Source organism: Octopus sinensis, linkage group LG2 (assembly GCF_006345805.1).
Source record: "Octopus sinensis linkage group LG2, ASM634580v1, whole genome shotgun sequence".
NCBI classification, from domain to species: Eukaryota; Metazoa; Mollusca; class Cephalopoda; order Octopoda; family Octopodidae; genus Octopus; species Octopus sinensis.
Genome location: NC_042998.1, coordinates 57,723,959 through 57,736,954, shown reverse-complemented (window position 1 = coordinate 57,736,954; position 12,996 = coordinate 57,723,959). Strand labels below are relative to the sequence as shown.

Genomic DNA, 12,996 nt, shown 5'->3' with positions numbered 1-12,996 from the left:
TCCTTCAACCCAATATTTACATGACATTATTTCTAGCTGTGTGTGCATACTTCAAAATATTCCAAAAAGAATTATTTAGCGGTCTCTTAAAAGTTTAAAATATTTTTGCTTTGTTTTGTTTTTGTCTTTTTTGCTTTAGCAACACGCAAACGCACACACAGAAATGCACACACTCACACACAGATACACACAAACACACACACATATATATAGGCATGCGGATATGTGCATATTTGTGTACGTATATATTTGCGCATATATATATAAATATATTTTCTCTTTATTTTCTCTCCTTGTTTCTTTCTGTGTTCCTTTCTGTTGAAGAGCGTAGGCTCGAAACATGAAAGACTTTTTCACTTCCCGAGCGTTATTCTAATACATCTGTTTGTTGTCTACACTACCTGTCTTCGTCTTTTGTTGTTTTTTTTAAAATTCTCACTATATACATATATGTATATATATATATGGCGCAGGAGTGGCTGTGTGGTAAGTAGCTTGCTAACCAGCCACATGGTTCTGGGTTCAGTCCCACTGCGTGGCATCTTGGGCAAGTGTCTTCTGCTATAGCCCCGGGCCGACCAATACCTTGTGGGTGGATTTGGTAGACAGAAACTGAAGAAGCCTGTCGTATATATGATATATATAATATATGGTGTGTGTTTTGTGTTCTGTGTTTGTCCCCCTAGCACTACTTGACAACCGATGCTGGTGTGTTTCGTCCCCGTCACTTACGGTTCGGCAAAAGGGACCGGTAGAATAAGTACTGGCTTACAAAAATAAGTCCCGGGGGTCGAGTTGCTCGATTTAAGGCGGTGCTCCAGCATGGCCGCAGTCAAATGACTGAAACAAGTAAAAGAGTAAAAGAGTAAAAGAATATGTATGTATACACATACACATGCTCCATCCCTTATATATGTGTGTGTGTGTGTAGATATAGACAATTATGCAGGTAAACAAATTAGATATATTAAATACAACAGTTTGGGTATGAAATACAAAATATGTACATATTTATACGTGCAAAATGAGAGAAAGCAATACCCTGTGAAGACATCAGAGCCTAAGTTTGAATCTTTTGACCTCTATTGTGTCTTCTATACGGAGAATCAATGGATATTATGAGTTAATTATATATATATATAAGAACATTTCTCGTAAAGTTTTTTTTTCATTCAATAATGCTTTTGTGTGTGTGCGCACGCGTTATGGCACAATAAATTATGTGAAGGGAATGGAGACAAGAATACGAATACTGAACAAGTGACGCTGGGGCATAGCCACAGTCCTATTACTGAAGGGTTTAGTCCAGTGGTTCTTAACCGGGGTACATATGGCCTCTGAGGGTTCATATAAGATTTTGGGGGCCTCAGAATAGTATTTTAAGGGAGCCTGAAAGAGTTTTATTTTAGGTGTAACTATTGGTATGTATTCATTTCTACTCTAGGCATAAGGCCCGATATTTTGGGGGAAGGGGCCAGTCGGTTAGATCGACACCAGTATGCAACTGGTACTTAATTTATCGACCCCGGAAGCATAAAAGGCAAAGTAGACCTCGGCGAAATTTGAACTCAGAACATAAAGACAGACGTATACCGCTAAGCATTTTGCCCGGCGTTCTAACGTTTCTGTCAGATCACTGCCGATGTATCGGTATGTATTGCAAGAAACAGCTAGGTTTCTTCCTCTAGCATTTCACATAGTTCAACCTGAACAAGGTAATGTGAGAAAAACAAAATAGGAATTTTGAAAGAAGTTTGTATTGAATGGTTATTTTCTGGGCATGGGGTCCACTAGAATAAAATAATAATCAAAGGGGACCATAGATAAAAACAAATGGTTGAGAAACCCTGGTTTACTCAAACAAATGAACTACAGTACGTAAACTTTTTCAAATCCGGTGCTTATTCTATCCGTCACGTTTACTGCATAGCTAAATTACGGGAATGTAAACAAAGTAACAGCGCGGTCAAACAGAGAAACGCACGCATTCTCACACACGCACATGTACGTACACACACACATACACACGTAGGTTGGCGTGTATGCGCATGTGTATATGTAAGCGTATGAGTATGTGTGCATGTGTATAACTCTCTCTTTTCTCTTCTGTAATATCGAATTTGCTCATCTTTCACCCAAATTATCTGTGTTGCTCCTGATTATTCACTAAATATAACCGCTTCATCCAAAGGAAACATTCGTATTACTTAAATTCTCTGTCTGAAGAACTTCCTTACATGTCTCACTAACATGTGTAACTGTAATTCTAATTCCTCTTAGCAAATGAAATATGTATAATTGTGAATATATGATACCAATAAATTTTCCAGCTTCCTGCTTTATATATGTGCATATATAGGCGCAGGAGTGGCTGTGTGGTAAGTAGCTTGCTAACCAACCACATGGTTCCGGGTTCAGTCCCACTGCGTGGCATCTTAAGCAAGGCCTTGTGAGTGGATTTGGTAGACGGAAACTGAAAGAAGCCTGTCGTATATATGTATATATATATGTGTGTGTGTATATGTTTGTGTGTCTGTGTTTGTCCCCCTAGCATTGCTTGACAACCGATGCTGGTGTGTTTACGTCCCCGTCACTTAGCGGTTCGGCAAAAGAGACCGATAGAGTAAGTACTGGGCTTACAAAGAATAAGTCACGGGGTCGATTTGCTCGACCAAAAGCGTTGCTCCAGAATGGCCGCAGTCAAATGACTGAAAAAGTATATATATATAATATATATATATATATATATATATATATATATAATATATATATATATATATATATATATATATATATATATATACATATATATAGAAAGAAATCTATGAGCGAGTATAAACAGTAGCTGCATGACATCGTGAAGGATATTTGCCACTTAAATGTGGCTAAACCTTAAGGGTGGATGCTACTGTAGCTTGTAGTCCCAGGAGGACACCTCCTCCAGCTGGCTATTGACGCACTTTGTGCCCTATCAGTATTTGCAAAGGGAAGTCATCCTTCCAATCTCCAGCCTGACAGGATACACACGGACCCGGGATTCTGATTATTAACCCGTCATCAGCGTATGACAACCACCGGTTGGCGATGTGAAGTGGTTCCAAATGCAGATGTATATATCCTTTTTCTAGTGATGAAAAACCACTGATCTCGAAAACGTGGAAACAAGCAAAAATAAATCTCTGAGCGAGATATAAGCAGTAGCTGGAAGAGATATGTATATATCATGGTTTATAATAGTTCAAAAGAAAATAGATGGAGATATAGCATTTAATAAAAACTTATTATCTGCAAATATCAAACAGAGTTCCTTACAGCTGTTTCAGTTAAGCCAAAAAGATTACATAGAAATTATTAAAATCATTCTATCAGGCAAAATCTCTTCAGAGGCGTAGAAAAAAGATATACCGTTAGGTTTTTTATGTCATTTTTTCTACCCCTCTGAAGAGATTTTACCTAATATAATGATTTTAACAATTGCTATTTAATCTGTTAGGCTTAATTGAAACAGTTGTAAGGGACTATATTTGGTTTTGCAGATAAGTTTTTTATTAAATGCTATATCTCCATTTTCTTACTTTCTTTTCAATGATTATAAACCATGATTTATATATAGACCTATTGTTTTATAAATATTATTATTATTCACAACAACTATTAGGTATTGAACCAGTAATTCATTGGATGATACCATCCCTTAATGAGGCTAATTTAATCTCTAATTGATTATATATATAATATATATATATATATATATTTATACATACATATATAACGGGTTTCCACACAGTTTCCGGCTACTAAATCCCTTCACCAGGGATATAGTAAAAGATACGTGACCAATGTGCCGCGGATTGTAACTCAGCCCGATGTTACCAGTTTGTAAAACAACTTTCTCGATTCCAGAGCTATGCCTGTCACTATGCAAACGAAGAAAATAAGAATTAATGGCCCAAAAATATTTCAAGTGCATGCTAAGAAAACTGTTTCAATGTGATTGATGACAAGTTTATTATTTCCTTTTTACAGATAATTTTTATCTTTTTTCACTTTTTTTTACTGTTTTCCAGTCAATTTTTTTTAGGCCTGGTAATTATTCAATCGGTAACTTTTGTGGAACTTCTGATTTATGGGGCGTAAATATACCAAGCGGTGGTGAGAGACAATCCCATACACACACATACATACACATTTGTGTATATATACAGGGTGTCCTACACCAGGGTCTCCTGTTTGTTGATGTAAACCCTCACTTTCAGTTATCCACACAAGAAAAAAGCCGAGCTAGTCAAGTCGGAGTAACTTGAAGGCCATTTAACGTATACCTCACACATGGTTCCAGCAATATGGGGCAACTGCTCATACCGCACGAGAAACCAGAGAAGCGAGGTCTGAAACTCTTGAGGGTGTTATGGTGCAAGTATAGGAAAGAACTCGGGCGTGCGAAACCGAAAATAGCTGCCATTTAAGCGATATCATATGATATGTAGTGGTGTTTCACGATTTGCATATTAATTTCCATTACGTTCTTTATATTGTATCAAAATTTCATGCATATATTAGTAAATTTGAAACCCATCAGTGCCTTTTTGGATACCCTGTGTGCATGTGTATATATATATATATTATATATATATATATATATATATATATATATATATATATATATATATATATATATATATATATTGTGTGTGGGTGTGACACCTTTCAGTCATGAATGACCATGGGATTGCACCTAGAAAGTAACCCTCCGAGGTACAAGTCTGGGCAAGGTTGTTCTTTATGGAAGACCAGCAGTCGCCCATGCATACTGGCCTCCCCTCTCCACGCCACCGATGTTATCCAAGGGAAAGACAAAGGCGCAGCTCATTTATTAACGTGCAAGTGGCCAGGCACTCCACAGACACGTGTGCTCTTAACGTAGTTCTCGGGGAGATTCAGCGTGACACAGAGTGTGACAAGGCTGGACCTTTCAAATACAGGTGCAGCAGAAACAGGAAGGAAGAGTGAGAGAAAATTGCGGTGAAAGAGTACAGCGGGGTTCACCACCATCCCCTGCCGGTGCCTCGTTCAGCTTTAGGTGTTTTCAGCTCAATAAACACTCACAATGCCCGGTGTGGGAATCGAGACCGCAATCCTACGACCGTGAGTCCGCTGCCCTAACCACTAGCTCATTGTGCCTCCACCCCTCCCCATATATATATATATATATATATATATTATATATATATATATATATATATATATATATGTATATATATATATGCTCTTTCTCTTTTTACTCTTTTCAGTCGTTTGACCGTAGCCATGCTGGAGCAACGCTTTTAGTCGACCAAATCGATCCCAGGACTTATTCTTTGTAAGCCTAGTACTTATTCTATCGGTCTCTATTGCCAAACCACTATGTTACGGGGACGTAAACACACCAGCATCGGTTGTCAAGCGATGTTGGGAGGACAAACATATACATGCATATATATATATATATATATTGTTATATTTCGGAATGGTCATATTGCCAGTTTAGCCAATAAAAACACACGCACTATATATTTGGTGTTATTTTGCTTCAGTGATATTTATTTTTTACATTAATCTTAATCTTATTTCGGCCAAAGTTCTTTCGTCACACTCCTGTGACCGCATCAGTGGTCCTTTGTTTTCTTCTCACTTACTTGTGTCTCTCCTTACTAACCGTCAGCCAATATAACAATATCTGTTTCAACACACGACTTCACATAAAAAATCTTGCACAACAAATATTTAAACGTATAATATAATATATCTATATAATATATATATATATATATATATATATATATATATATATATATATATATGATAGATAGATAGATAGATAGATGATAGATAGAAGATAGATAGATAGATAGAAAGATAGATAGAGAGATGGGTGTGGTGTGATTGTGCATAGAATAATATATTAATAAAAGGAATTCCAACCATGTCTAATTTTCACGTTTTATTTACAATCTTATAATGATATAATATAAGATAATAGAATAGAATATAATAAAATAAAATAAAATAATAGAATGTTAAATTTCATTCTGATTGAACTAGTACTTTCATGCATTAAATTATGCAATCTTCAGGTTCATGTAGTAGTGGTGACAGTCATGCTTCACAATTTTTTACTGTAGCGAGATGGTTAAGTCTGTGCCTTAAATACAGCTGTGTGGGCTCCAGATTGCTAGGTTTTGCAAACTGTATTCTGACCAATCAGTGTGTAGCATCACTCAATTACTTAAGCTGATTGGTTGGTTTAGGCGTCACGCTTTGTTGAACATGTCAAGAGTCCAGTATCTTAACCCTGGCCGAGGCAGCAATTGTTGGGCTATTTTTAGAAATGTTGTAAATAGCCTTTGTCAGGGATTTTTATATTTCAATTGTCATCATCATCATTGTCAGCACCTTAATTATTGTTGCTAGTGGTGATGGTAATAGAACTTTTAACTCTAAATAAGATAATTTTCCTGCTATCTTCATCTTGATCACCTTTAGTATTGTTTTTGTTGTTAGTGGTCATGGTCGTAGCAGTAGAAGTAGTACCTCTAAGTATTATCATTATTATTGCTTATTTAGCTTGGGTTCGAATTTATCAATAAAATTCTTTTCTCTGATTTTCCTCTCGATTTCACTTGGGCTGTGTAATTTGTAGAATGGAAATATTATATATATTTTCCGACCACATGTTGCTAGGTCGTTACTCAAAGGTATCTGACGGACCTCTGGGTCTCTAATCTGCTGTCGGTGTACACGTGAGCGTTCTGATAGTGCATTTCCCGTCTGACCTATATATATTTCGTCACAATTTTGGCATTTGATGCAGTAAATTTATCTGCTTGTTTAAATTATTATTGTTTGATAGTTTTGTATACGTTTACATGCAGGCATCTCTGATTTGTTAATGTTAGGCCTAACATTGGTATTGCGTCTAAGGGGAAATTTAGACAGGATATCAATGTATTGGTCAAGGTAGTTATTTCTTCCTTTTGGTGGGCTGAAATTTGATTTATTCCTTACTAGGATTCATCAATCTCATTACTTTTGTTAGCGAAGAATTCTACAAGTCGTAATTACAAGCGTGACGCCTAAACCAACCAATCAGCTTAAGTAATTGAGTGATGCTACACACTGATTAGTCAGAATATAGTTTGCAAAACCTAGTAATCTGGATCCCACACAGCTGTATTTAAGGCACAGACTTAACCATCTCGCTACAGTCAAAAATTGTGAAGCATGACTGTCACCACTACTACATGAACCTGAAGATTGCATAATTTAATGCATGAAAGTACTAGTTCAATCAGAATGAAATTTAACATTCTATTATTTTATTTTATTTTATTATATTCTATTATCTTATATCATATCATTATAAGATTGTAAATAAAACGTGAATATCAGACAAGGTTGTAATTCCTTTTATTAATATATATATATATATATTTATGACGGGCTTCTTTCAGTTTCCCTCTACCAAATCCACTCACAAGGCTTTAGTCGGCCCGAGGCTATAGCAGAAGACACTTGCCCAAGGTGCCATGTTGTGGGACTGAATCCAGAACGATGTGGTTGGTAAGCAAGCTACTTACCACACAGTCATGTCAACCAAATCCACTCACAGGCCTTTGTTCAGCCCGAATTTATGAATGAAGGCGTGCCCAAGGTACCACGCTGAACCATGTGGTAAAGAAGCAAACTTCTTGCCCTACAGTTACGCCTGCGCTTATCAACAACACTTTTTAGCGAGCTGTCTGCAGCTGATAAAGCGTAACGACACAGAAACACGTTCCCTACCATTCAGCGATGTCATTCGTAGCTCAGTTTGATGTTTTTTCTGACATATGCCTATGAGGTAAATTTCCTATCCGAGACAGTTACTACAGCGAAGATTTTGGTTTCCAAGTCTCAGTTTAATCGAACGTGTTAGATATCAATATCCATAGCTTTGTTCACCGCTGTTTAGTGTGCCTTTAATTTATTCCAGCTTGACAAGGGATTGAATACTCCAGCAAATATGCTGTTTAGCAAACTCGAAGTGTTTTCGCTTTGCATGTGTGAGAATTTGTATTCCGTGTCATTTACAGCAGAGAAGATCTTTCCACAACTGAGTGAATAAGTACATGTTACATATAATTGCACATAGCTTTACTTATCACGTATATATTTACTGCATGCATGTGTGTGTTTGTGTGTGTATGTATGTGTCTGCTTGTGTATGTGTGTGCTCTAGTGTGTGTGTGGTATTACTTCTGATCTAATGTCTTACAACTGCCTGACGATTGAATTTGTGAACACCAAATAACGGTTAATAGAGATTTCAAGTTCCACCTCACAGAAAATTGCACACATACAGACACACACACACACACATACGCGCGTACACACATGCATATCTACATATATATATATATATATATAACACACACACACACATATATATACATACATATTTCTTTACTACCCACAGACACGCACACACCAAGACACAACACGCGCGCGCGTACACAGACACACACAAACATATATATATTGTATATGTATGTGTGTATATATATATATATATATATATATATATATATATATATATATATATACATACATAATACATACACATACTCATGGGTAAGCTAGTTTTATACATTAACATATTGACATTGGGAATTAATTGTGTCTAAAACAATCCTCCGATTTCTCACTTCAGAACAAGAATAAACTATTTCACCAACCTGGCTTTCAAAGATCCACAGAATTTCAATCTTACCCGTAAAAAATAAGAGAGACACGTGAAGTGAATACCAACGCTTCCATAAGTAATGAATTTGTTCATCCTGCTGCACACAATCCCTGATGAAGCAATTGCGCCGCAAAAATTAACTTCTCCATTATTAAACGTTGGCGATACCCTGGCCTCCCCAACAACTGAATGCCTGAAGTCAGTGAAATAGTAACTATACTTCACAAGGCGTTTAGTTATGCGTCATTTGTGTTACCTCCACATATATTCAGGAGCCCAATCTTATATGAAGAAACTCAACTTGATGTATCAGAAAAATGATGTCGATTGCTTTAAATTATCACTGAGTTTTTGCAGATGGTTGATCCGAGATACAATGAAGAAATGCATCTAGATCTGAGACACCTTGTCAAGATACGTAAATCTTTTGAGAAACACTTTCATAATTTATTTTTTTTATATTTGTTTGGTCAAGGGGAAAGGATATTGCTTATATCTTTCCTCACCTCATTGATCCATCGGTTAATGTTTCTCTTTAATGTTTCCAAATCGATAGCTACAGTAAAAACACGTGCAATGATGGAATTTCTGAGAATCGACGTTGTGCGAACGAGGTAAGGGACATAAAATGAGTGATGAAGTGAAGAAGAAATAACACCAGTTTGTAAGGAATTGGTGAACGGTGGCAGTGTGAGACCAGATAGTTTCGAGGATGAAAGATCTCTAAAGTATTGAGGAAAAAGTTATAGATAAGAGGCAGCAAATCGTTAAGACAGTGGTCTGAGTATGTCAGAGAATGACTTTCTGCTAACCATGTGAGTCACCATTCTTTGGATGCTGTAGAGGGTAATTATGTGTGTGAAAGCAAACACAGTCCCACATACCGGAGCACTATTTCATTGTAAGTCTCAACTGAGCTTTATAGAGGGTTAGCATTTGTTTAGAATTTAACTAACTATTTTTATGGATCTGAAGAGAAAAAAAAACAATCTTTATGATGCATATGATGCAGTCTTCGCTATTTCTAATATATACCCATGCCAGAAGAAATTCTCAGTGATTTCGATATTTGTGGGATTCCAGTTACAAGCTGTTTATTTTTAACGGTAGGTGCAATTAATATTTCTTACTATGTGCAGTGATTGAGCTTTTATGTTATTGATGGACACCTGATTAACATTCTCCTATTTCTAGATGTTTTCAATGTTATTAGGGCAAATTTAGCACCACAAGCCTGGTTTGCATGTGAAAGACCTTTGCGAAAAATTTGAGAAAGAAAAATGTCGGAATCTGACTGTATTTCCCACATTTGTAGCGTTTTCTTTCTTGCATGACAAAGTTCGGAACAAGATTTTCGAGAATCTTCCACATAGGCTCAGGCATGGCAGTATCGTCAAGTAGTTTGCTTCTCGGGGAAGTGTCTTTAACTTCAGCCCCTGGGCCGAACAATGAACTGTGAATGATTTTGTAGACAGAAAATACGGAAGCCCGTCGTATATATTATTATGAGTGTGTATGTGTGCGTGTGTATCCGTGTGTGTGTGAGCATGTATGTTGTGTGTGACTGGGTGTGTCGCTCGACAACCGGTCTTAGTTTGTTTACGCCTTCGTAACATAATGGTTCGGCAAGAAAGAGACACATAGAATAAGTACCTGAGTGAAAAAATATACTGGGCCCAGTTTACTCGACTACACATTCAAGACGGTGCTCCATGATGGCTGCAGGTCAATGAATAAAATAAGTAAAAGTTAAGATATGAGAGTATTTCGATGCTGACAGCAATCCCGAAGTTAGAGACGTATTGGGCAGAAACGTTACTCGTTAATTCACGTCTCTAATGTTGTATAATTCTTTTGTGAATATATTTTTTTGCGATGGCTGCTATAAGTCTTGGGCTGCTAGGAGACCATGTTTGTTAGCAGTAGTCCAACCTACTTACTCTAATGGATTTCTAGACAGTCAACATCTCTGTGGGTTTCTCATTCTAAATGTTATCAGTAACTAGTCACTGAGCTTGGGGAATGTTGTTAGAAGTCCGTGTGTTTGTGCCTTTGCATGTGTGATCTGTATATCTCCACTTACATATGCCTACATGCACAAATATATATATCTATACATATATATATATATATATATATATATATAAATATATTATATATAATATATATAATATATATATATATGCGTATGTATAAATAATACAAAGTCACAAGCACAAACCCTCGCCTAAAGTGTTTCATTCTGTTAGTATGTTTGCTGACACATCAAAGTGTCGGAACAGAGCCGTTGCTCTTAGTATGTTCGGTAGTTTACTTCTCATTTATATATGATATATATATATAATATATATATATATATATATATATATATATATATAATATATAATATATATATTATATATATTATTATATATATATATATATATATATATATATACAGGTATATATATATATATATATATATATATATAATATATATACATGTATTATATATATTATATCAATACATACATACATACATACTACATACATACATACTACATACACATACATACATACATGCATATGTGTGTGTGTTTTTATGTAAGTATTATTCATCCTTTACAAAAGTCATGTTCGCGTCACATCACAACACTAAGACAAGACTATTTCACCTCGACTAGCCCCGATCTCTATAACATCATACCAACACACATAAGAGAAGAAAACGTTCCTGGACAAATATCTCCAACGAATCCCTTTTCCCGGTTATATAAAATCCTTAAATCCTTAAAAAGGTTTCAGCCCGAAGGCTGCGGCCATGCTGCTGCACCACCGTTGAATGAGCTACACTAGTATGTGAATCCACATCTGATACGTGGCACTTGGTCAACAAGGGAGTTCGATGCCGCTGCCCGCATCTGTGTCTCCTGCCGAGAGGTAGGTTCATCTGGGACCCCCGACAAGAAGAGATCCAGTTTAGTTTTAAAGAAACCCACATCCACACCATGCAAGTCTCTCAGGCATTTAGGGAGGATGTTGAGGAGCTGTGGTCCTCTGAAACCCAAGCTGTTGCAGTATCTGGTCCTGTATTTTGATGGTGAAGTTGGAATCTTTTGCACCATGTAGTGGCGCCCCGTTCTGTGATTGGGATAACTTTGAATACCAAACAATAACTCTGCAAACAATAACTATCTAGTCGGTGCCCGAAGAATGACTAATCTAAAACATCTGTAAATGTTTTTTCTTTCTTTTCCAAGTGGTATGATGAAGTTAGACATAGCCCTAATTTAAGACAGCAGAGAAATTAGAATATTATTTTTAACAGGTCAAGCCATTGTGGAGGGGGTGGGGGCTTACTTTGGCGTGAAGTAAACTTGGGTTTTATGTTTTATTCCGAAATTCACAATGAGCGAAAATATGAAGGATGAAAAGCATTCGAGCTATGAGAATGTATATATCATGAACTTCAGTGGTGAATATATCCTGTATTAGTACAATTGGGTGACTGCAATGGCATTTTACTTCTAGTTTCTTGATGCCACGTTGTATAAGATCCCCGGTTAAGCACCATCATACGTGGGCATCAGTTGGCTCGTTAAACAGCAATAGAGCAGGTATATTTCTCTCTTAACCCACTCTCTTTCCTTTATCTCTACTCCCTCATCTCTCTCTCTTTCTCTCTCTCGCTTTCCTTTTTCCCTACCCCTCCATCTCTTTTTGTCCCGATCTCGTGATCTCTTTTCTTTATTTCCCTTTCTATGAGAAAAGCTCTAACTGTTAGACGCACTATACTGTATAAGGATGCTATATCTAGCAAGAAAAAGAGCTAGCAATTTTTCGGTTACATATTTACATGCAATTACATTAGCATCATTGTAATATAGACTGAACCCGCTCCCACCACATTCACACACAAAAAGGAAACCTCTAATTGTATTAGAGTCTGTGTCTTAGATTTCATACATTAAGTGAGGATTGATGTTTCCTCTTTTAATCTTAGTTGATCGAAGATTACCATCTCATTGTGTTATTTCTGTGAGAATCGCTTTCATTTGAAAGATGCAAAGAATCAGAGAATAAAAACGTTACGGTTTAAGGACCGTTGATTCTTTAATGTGCGCATTACTTAGACATTTCAGTACATTGATACACAGAGAAAGTGCATGTGCACAATGTATATGTATATATTTATATATATATATATATATATATATAATATATATATATACATACACACACACAACACACACATA

General features: G+C 36.4%; 1 protein-coding gene across 4 annotated transcripts in view; it reads right to left on the bottom strand.

Moving 5' to 3' along the window:
- Positions 1-12,996, bottom strand: part of LOC115224721 (1-phosphatidylinositol 4,5-bisphosphate phosphodiesterase epsilon-1) — a 1,072,053-nt gene that overhangs the window by 927,361 nt on the left and 131,696 nt on the right. The window lies entirely within an intron of this gene.